This window comes from Dendrobium catenatum, unplaced genomic scaffold (genome assembly GCF_001605985.2).
Source record: "Dendrobium catenatum unplaced genomic scaffold, ASM160598v2 fragScaff_scaffold_80, whole genome shotgun sequence".
Classification (NCBI taxonomy): Eukaryota; Viridiplantae; Streptophyta; class Magnoliopsida; order Asparagales; family Orchidaceae; genus Dendrobium; species Dendrobium catenatum.
This window is the reverse complement of record NW_021318542.1, coordinates 234,218-243,520: the sequence shown is the minus strand read 5'-3', so window position 1 is coordinate 243,520 and position 9,303 is coordinate 234,218.

Below are 9,303 nucleotides of genomic sequence, written 5' to 3'. Positions count from 1 at the left end.
TTTGATTGGGATATGATTAACGATTAGATTAGGAAGTTTTTTCTATTATGATATCTCAAATCTATTTAAGTAATATATGGGCTACTGTATGAGAGTAAGTGAGAGAGAGAGCTATGGTAATATCTTTTTTTTTCTACTAATTAGAAAAATTATCATTCCCTCCCCGTAGTAGAATTTCTCAAAGATAATCATAAGTATATTTAAAAACTGCACTTTACTATTATATTTATAATATATCAAATAAAAGAAATTAACCTGAGTGCAATCATTAGAATCTTCTCAAAAATAGTATGTGGACACATGTGTTCGAATTATAGAAATAATTTTAACTAAGGGTTCTTTAACTTTAGCTTGATATTGCATCATGTGTCATTAGTATTCTTTCAGATGATCAATTGATCATTGTGTTCCAAGCTAATTAATATGCTCCTTAAGGAACTAGGTGCCCTAAATGATCTTTGAAACAAAGTTTAATTCTTTGGATTTCTTTCTCATCACTTTTATTTCATCCTGCGATAAGCCTATGAAGGGCCCTCATGGGGAAGATCATTTTGTTCAAGAGGAGATAAGTCAATATAAGTAGTTAAAAGTTCTAGCAAGTTAAGCATCCAAGAAAACAAAAATAAAACACTTGGTTAATTAGAGAAGATTGTACTATTAAATTTAGGCTTCATTTGGGATGACTTTCTTACTGCTTCTTAAAGAAAGTTTTTCGTTTAAATATTAACATTTTTTATTAGAAAGCTGCTTTAAGAAACACTAAGAAAGTAGTCCCAAGCGAAGCCTTAATTATGATACCATGGGTTTCAAACTATGAAGAGAGGAAGGATGAAAAGATGGCATTGTTAGAGAACGTAAAATAACTTACATCATGTATTGAGTTGTGTTATAATGAGTGAGTGTTCACAAGAGTATGTGTGTGCATGCAATGACCGCAAATATTGAAAGAAGGCGCGCAAGTGATAAAATTTAAGCATGTGAGGATATCATACCATTATAACAAACTTGCATGCACACCAAAGTTATGTGAGGGGCGTGTTATAAGAATGAGATATAAAATTATGTGAGCATGTAGGTTTGTAGCATACAAGCGTACAACATTATGCATGCATGCAAGCATGTGATGAGGTTTGCATTAGAGGGTGTGCAAGCATACGATGAGATTTGTGTGGTGTATGTCAGGGATAGGACTATGAAAAATTATTTTGTGCGGTCATCGGATGGCGTTCGGAGGCTAATCAGAGTGCGTAACGTCGCTTTTTTGCGGTGTACTGGGCGACGTGACACGCTCTGATTTGCCTTCGGACGGTCCAGTTACCGCACAGAATAATTCCTCTAGGACTGCACAGTTGTTTAGGTAATGAGTATTTGACAGTTATGTGGGCAACGAGTTGACCAAAGTCGGGACTTTAGCCACTTAACTCAATGAGTGAGAGCAACATGAAGGAATGAAGATGTGCGAAAGGAGTTAGCGGGGGTTGGCAGAAGATGATTTGGCAAGAACTTGGCGTCACACATAAGAATCAAAGGCAAAGCTAGCCTTAACCTAATCTATAGAATTCAGCCCACAATGATGCCATATTAAACGAGGAAAAAAATCTTGTGTGTCTTTATCGAATAAGATTGAGCTTATAAGATAGGAAAAGTTCAAAAGATAAAACAAATAAAGGAGATTGATATCCCCTTCTCACTTCATCTAAGTCGTGGGAGCCTCATGCATTGCCATGAATTTTATTTATCTGGGATACATTTAAATAAACACTTATGGTATTGCAGAATTTTCTAACTCGCTGACTGAGTTAGGCTTCTTTCCAATTCTCAAATGAATATGCATCAAATTAAGTGCATTCTTACTTATCCAATTCCAAATAATTGAAAGAATAGTACTAATACTTAATAGAATAGTTGCTTAACTAACTAATCATCTGGGAAACTTCCTATTTGGATCAGCTTGAATTTGCAGTGTTTGACACGTATGTATCAAAGTTTAACAAGTGTGGAACCTATTTATTGGCTTCAGAAATTCTTCTTCATCTGTAAAACTTACTACGTGGAGTTCAGCTATTACAGTTCGATTTCCATGAACTTCTATTTTCTGCACTTAAACTTATCATCTACTATGTTTTTCTATTAGAATTTCTTACTTGTAAAACCTGAAGTCTTCTTAGAAAAAATGGCTGGATTTAGGTACGTGGAGAGCAATTAATGCCTGCTGCCAAAACATATCTGCTTGTCTTTCCTGAAAGGTATTTGTACTCAACGTGTAGCTTTCTTATACTGCATATTCAATAGTTTTACTATTCAGAAAACTTTCAGGTTTTATTTGCGTTACATCATTTAAGCAGTACTGATTAGATGTTATATATAATGTGGGTCAATACCATCAGAATGGCAGATTAGGCAACAATTTTCTACATGGTTATTTATGGTTTGCATGTTATTGATACGACTTAATCAATTAAATTTTATGACTGAAATTAATATACTTTTTTTTTTTTTTGAGATCTGACGTTCAATTATTTTCTCATTAATTATTCCAGGTTGCTGACATGCTGGTTTGCAATGATCAATATTATCATCATTTCTATGAACGACGATGTCATGATCAAAGGTTTTGTTTGATTTTGTTTCGTAACATATGTGATATTATTGGATATTCATTAAAGATGTCACAAAAAAAGCTATTTATTTATGGTTCTTACGGATAACAATAATGAACTTGGAACCGCCTCTGAAACGTAGCTCATCTTGATCTGTAGATTGTGAGCTTTGGCTATCAACTAAGAGAAATTGAGCTCGAGTCTTACGTATGTGATGTGTGTGCGAAATTAATTTAGGCTTCGTTTCGGACGGCTTTCTTCTTGCTTTCTAAAATTGTTTTTCAAAATTTGAAATTTTTGTACTAAAAAATCATTTTAAAAAGCAATATGAAAGTTGTCCCAAACGAAGTCTTAATTTGCCTAAATGTTCCAAAAAAAAATCGCTTCCAAAGCGGTTCATATTTCGCTGTCTTTTGTTATTGTTCAAATTTATTTTCTTTTCTGAAATTTTTTCATTAATAAAGCTTTTAGGTGGAGAGGAAATTGATGACACTCTCAAAGGCTTATTGACATCTTTTCCTGATTGGTATTTGCACCGAACAGGTAGTTTTCTTTTATTACTGTAGCAAATTTTTTATTGCTGCATTTGCATGAAAAATCTTCTTGTAAATGGAGGAAAGGAAAAAAAGGGCAAATAAATGTAAATGTTGAATTACATTAAAATAAAGAAAATAATTTTAGAAAAATAAAGAATGTGGGCATGTTTTTGAAAAATAGTTATGCTGCAAATAGTCTAGAAAAAAAATGTTTGTTAGACAAATAGTTATGCAACAATTAAATAAAATTAAAATACAAGATAGAATTAATTTTAAAATTGAACATTCTTTTATATATACAACACGTTTTTTATTATGTGCTTATAGAATAGGTAGAAAAAATTTCATTTGCATTAGGACTTATCCTCTAGTTTTCTCCATGCCCAAAAAAGTAGTTTGGGACGTAATGCCTTAGGGCAAGGTTGAGCAAAATTGCAAAGATAGTTTGATAGATTTTTAGCCCATATAGCATGTTATGTGTTGAATCTGATTGTATTGATCAATCTGATTATTCTGTTGTTTCATATATCAAAGCTTATCGTGTGCGCTGGGGGGTGCAGGGGGTTTACGCCATACTTTGGTTCAAGTGCTTTGCATCTAAAAACAAAAATAAATCCATCCAACGCCCCAATGCTATGTTCCTGAGTGCCCCAACACTAAACGATAGAGAGTAGAGCACCGTAGCGGTATAAATAAAGTGTTGCAGCGGTGCATGACAGTGGATTAAGCATCGTAGCACCACAAACAGGCGCTGCAAGACAGATTGAACGGATTCCTTTCTCATTTTTCTGAATTATTACATCCCTTAGGATTATATTTTACTTGGCTTTTTATTGTATTTTGAGGGTGTAGACATTGAAAATTGTGCATGTGAGAAGAGAAGCAAGGTGAGATGGAGAGAGAAGAGAAATGTGTACTTATTTTTCTTAATTTTTATAGTGGATTTCATAGTGTGGTGTTTCTCTATGGTTCTTTATCTATTTTGAGTTTTCTCACGTTAAATCTTGGTGTCCTTTACTTTTCTACTTCATTTACTTTCTTACTTGTTTTGTCATTATGATGTTTACTCCTCCTCATCTCTCCAACATAGCATATGCCCCATAGAGAGGTGAATATCATCTTAAGAGTACATGACATATATTAATGATCTAATTGATAATAAATATATCTCATATTTTTTAAGTTAATCTAACTACAATAACAACATCATTAAGGCTTCGTTTGGGATGATATTCTTATTGCTTCTTAAAGCAGATTTTTAGTAAAATTTTGATACTTGAAAGTTGCTTTAAGAAGCATTAAGAAAGTCGTCCCAAATGAAGCATATGCCTTTATCCTACTTTGCAGGTTCGGATACATAAAAACTTAAAGATCGGTTAATCTAAATTAATGTAATTTAAGTTAATCTAAATAAATGTAAAATTATTTAATTAAATTTAACATATCATGCATTTCCCTTGTATGATTTACATAAGAACTTAAAGATGGGCTCATTTGTCTTAATTTTAACTTAAACTAATTAATTTTGAAATGTGGTCAAATAGTCTATTCATCTTTTTTTCCTTATCCTTGATTCAGTGTATATTTTCCTAATTTATAGGTAGCAAAATTTAAAATGTGGGAGTTGTTAATATATTTTAAAATGAGGAAAATGACTTAAATGAGGTAGAGTTTGCAGTGAAATTGAATTGTTAACATATTGACTTAAAAAAACATGTGATTTTAATGCCTTGGTTGGAGAAGAAGAATTGAAGTATGTGAAGATGAGGAATGGGGATATTCGAAGTGCATAATTAATCATCTAATTTTATTTTGACATTTTTTTAATTTTAAAATTGACTTTGCATATTTGTGCTAATTAATTTTTCGTATTTAATTAATTTGAATATGAATCATAGGATTATAAATTTTAGAGTTTTTTTTTTTGTATGTAATATAAATTTATTAATTTGGGTAATATCTCAAGCTTTGATTGTAAATTTGAACTCCTAATAGGAAAAAAGGCTAATCTTAGGATCTGTTTGTGACGGTTGCAATGCTTTACGTGTTAATTATGAAGTTGTTGTGGTGAATTTAACATAGTTACTCTAGTAACTAAAAAGTAAAAACAGCTTTTCATCGTAAATTTCTTTGAAAAGATGTGAGAAAGAAAAAAAAAAAAGTACCCAAAAGAAATTATGATCGCTATTTGAAAAACAAAATAGCGAGAAAGCTGTCTCAAACAGACTCTTATGCTTCCTTTAGGATGATTTTTAATTTTTTTTCATTGCTTTCTAAAACAAAATTTTAGTACAAAAAATTTAATTTTTGTACTAAAATTTTATTTAAAAAGAAATAAAAAAGTCTTCTCAAACAAAATCTTAGACTTCCGTATTTTAAAACATTGACGACATATCATTTTCTTGCAGAATTATAAAAAAATAGTCAACATAAATCTCATTCATGTTATATGAATTGTACTAGATTTTGTCGCTTGAGAAATAATTAAAAAAAAAAATACATTTAATAAATAGTGGTTTAAAATAGTTTTGAACAGTCAAAGGCTTCTTTTGGGGAGGTTTTCTGGCTACTTTCTAAAGTAATTATTTAGTACAAAGTATTTTTTCTTAGAAAACTACTTTACAAAGTAATAAAAAAGCTGTCTAAAATGAAGCCAAAAGAAAAATATTCATCACCCCTTTTAAGTTTTGTTTAGGAAGGCTTTATTACTACTTCATAAAGCAATTTCTAAAATTTTTTAATAAAAAACTGTTTTAATAAACAATAAAAAACCGTCCCAAACTAGGGGTGCAACGAGTCCAGCTGGCTCGGGCTCGACTCGTTAATGGACTCGACGAGCTGAGCTTATCGAGCTCGCGAGCTGAGCTCGAACACGAGTTCAAGCTCGAACCCTAAACGAGCTCGAGCCCGGACACTGGGCTGATCGACTCGATGGCTCGAAGAGTAGCTCGCGATTGCGGGAGAGGGTCGCATCTGCGGGAGCGGGTGTGGGAGCGGGAGCGCAACAGCGAGCGGGAGCGGGAGCGAGTGCGAGTGCATGACTGCGGGAGCGGGTGTGGGAGCGGGAGCGCGACAGCGAGCGGGAGCGGGAGCGAGCGCGAGTGCGTGACTGCAGGAGCGGGTTGCGTCATGTCTGCGGGAGCGATTCGCGTCGCGTTTGCAGGTGCATGTGCAAGAGTGGGAGCGCGATTGCGGGAGAGCGACCGGGAGCGGGACATCGAAGAGCGGGATTCGCGTACAAGGCATCCGCTCGACGAGCCGCTCTACTCGACTTGTTTCGTGAGACGAGTCGAGCTCGAGCTCGGTATTTGGCAATCGAGCTCGACTCAAACACCCCCTAGCTCGAGCTCGACTCGACTAGTTTGCAACCCTATCCCAAACAAACAAAGCCTTAGTTTTACATATAAATTCTGGCAAGGCAGTGCTGATGGAATTTTACAGCAACATCTGAAACCCAAAATGTTCTTTCATCTATGTGGCAATTTATATCAAATTCCTCTGCTAGCGAATTTACAGAAGTAAATCTGTAACCAATATCTTTCCAAGTTTCTCTTCCTTCATCCATTGTTCCAAATTTCACATAACTCTCTTATTTTAAGCTCAAATTTTTTATAAAATATCTTGAATGAAAATCAAGGAAGCAGATTTTCTCATGCTATTGCATTCAAACACCAAATCTTATTGCACATATATAAAAAAACTCTGATACATGTAAATCCATACAAGTACATCAAGCATCCTCTGATAAATTTCTGACTATATCATCTCTTATCTCCTTATTTCCACATCACAGGCCAACTCTTTGAGCAAGCTCAGCACATAGAGCAGTGCAAGGCCGGCTACCATTGGCGTGCCAACATAGAACAAAACTCGATCGTCTGATCATTCTATCGAACACCTCTTGCGGGATCTCATCATCGTATCGTCGTCGTCACTTTGGTTGATCTGGATTTCATTTATGGCTGGCTTCTTGTTCTTCTTTTTTTACACTGAGGCTCCAAATCCTCTTCCTTGTCTTCTCACTGCGAAATCTCTACAGGAGGTGGGAGGAATAACCGAATAAGAGCTTTGGAATGGGTCTTTCATGGAGAAATTCCAGTAAGGCCTGTGATGGCAGCCATGCTTGATGAAGAAGAGTAATTAGAGTTCAAATAATGCACTGGCACAGAAGGTTATCTGCAATAGAATTGAATGGTTGGTATTGTTCTCCAGGAGATATTATCCTTGGAATTCTAAAGGGACACAACTTGGTCGTTAGATGTCATGTTTTCTCATTTATTATTAAAAGTTTTTATTTATTGGCACTAAGAGGGACTGAGAGAGCTTAATAATTAATCTCCAGACAATTTTTTAATCAATTAAAATATTTTCAGCTTAAGGAAACTAATATAAATTATTTAAAAAAACTATATGTTCACATCAATTTTATTCAGAAATCAATTCTACTCAGACCTCGAAGTCAATAGAGCTGTGAGCCACGCTATCGTTGCATTCTTCGTACATTAGCTGTAGCCAATCAAATTCGGTCAAAGATTTCACAGGGCGAGTTATTCAGTGCGGCGTCCATCTCTCTCTCTTAATGCAGAGTGACAGCACAATTTTGATATAAGTGAAATTTAATTTTAATATTTTACCACTAATAATTAAATAAGAAAATAAGTTTTCTGTAGAATCTAATTGTATCGATCAATCAGGTTATACTATTTTTTTGGGCCTCAATTCTATCGGCCAAACATGTCAAGGGGTTAAAAGGGTCCTCCACTTTCTTGAGTTCAGGTGCTACAACGTTACATAGTTTGCTTAGAAATAGACAAATAGCAAAACTCTGCAATGCTCCAAACCCTGACACTGTAAGGAAGCGATATGGCACTTCAGACCCTCTGTCAGACAAATTTGAGATAGAGAATTGAGCGTCACATCTCTAAACTTAGCATTGCTAAGCTGCAAGAAGGACCAAGCAGTTTTCTTTCTCATTTTTCATGAAGGGTTATGTTCCTTAGTGATTTTTAGTAAGTTTCTCTTTGTTTGTTTGAATAAGAATTGTTGAAGAGTGAAGTGAAATAATAAGAGAGTGAGTGAGAAAGTGATCCTATAAATTTCTACTAATTCTTATAGTTACTTTCTTGGTGTGATACAGTTCTATAATTTTTTTTTTTTCCTATTTAAGATTTTTCATGTAAAATAAAATACTAATATTCTTCTTTTTTTTTCGTAGATTTTCTCTTTCTTATTTTTATTTGATGTGTGGATTGCTTCCCTAACCATTATTAAAATACCATAAACTCAATTCATATATTTTATTATTTATTGTTCATCATTAAAACTAAAACCTCATAATATTGACAATATTTTTCACTGCATTCATAACAAAGACTTTCTGTATATATGGACCACACTGGCAGAGCAAAAGGAGAATAATTGTTTGATCTTTGATGTTCGCATGACCTCATCATGATGATGAATGACGAACACGAAGAAATATTTTAGAATTTTCTTAAAACGCGATCAATGGGCAAAGTTTATAAGGTTTTGTTTGAGATAATTTTTTAATACTTTTGTTGCGTCCTGGAATATTCGCGGCGGTAGAGAAATATTTAGTTTAACGTCTTAGCATTGTACGAAGATCCAGTACACAAGCAGATAAGTGAGAGGGTGTAGCATTCATAAGAGACACCAGAGTTTTTACGTGGAAAACCCCTGAAAAGGGGGAAAAACCACGGGGCCTGGCCCAGTTTGAATGAATCCACTAGTATTTGTAGTCGATTACAAATGAGGCCCTTCCTTAGGAGAAGGCCTTGGATTGATGTAGCAAATGTACATCATATAGATTGCATTACATGGTAGGAGTTACATATACAGGTTTGTTTGGCCTGAAGGACCGTAGTCGGCAGGAGACCGTGGTCGGCAGGAGACCGTGGTCGGCAGGAGACCGGGGTCAGAAAGACCGTTGTCTGTTGATGGAGGTCGGAAGGACCATAGTAGGCGACGAAGGCCTGAAGGACCGTAGGCGGTAGGAGACTGGGGTCTGAAAGACCGTTGTCTGGTGATGGAGATCGGACGGACCGTGGCATGCGATGAAGGCCTGAAGGACCGTAGGCGGTAGGAGACTGGGGTCTGAAAGACCGTTGTCTGGTGATGGAGGTCGGACGGACCGTAGTAGGCGACAG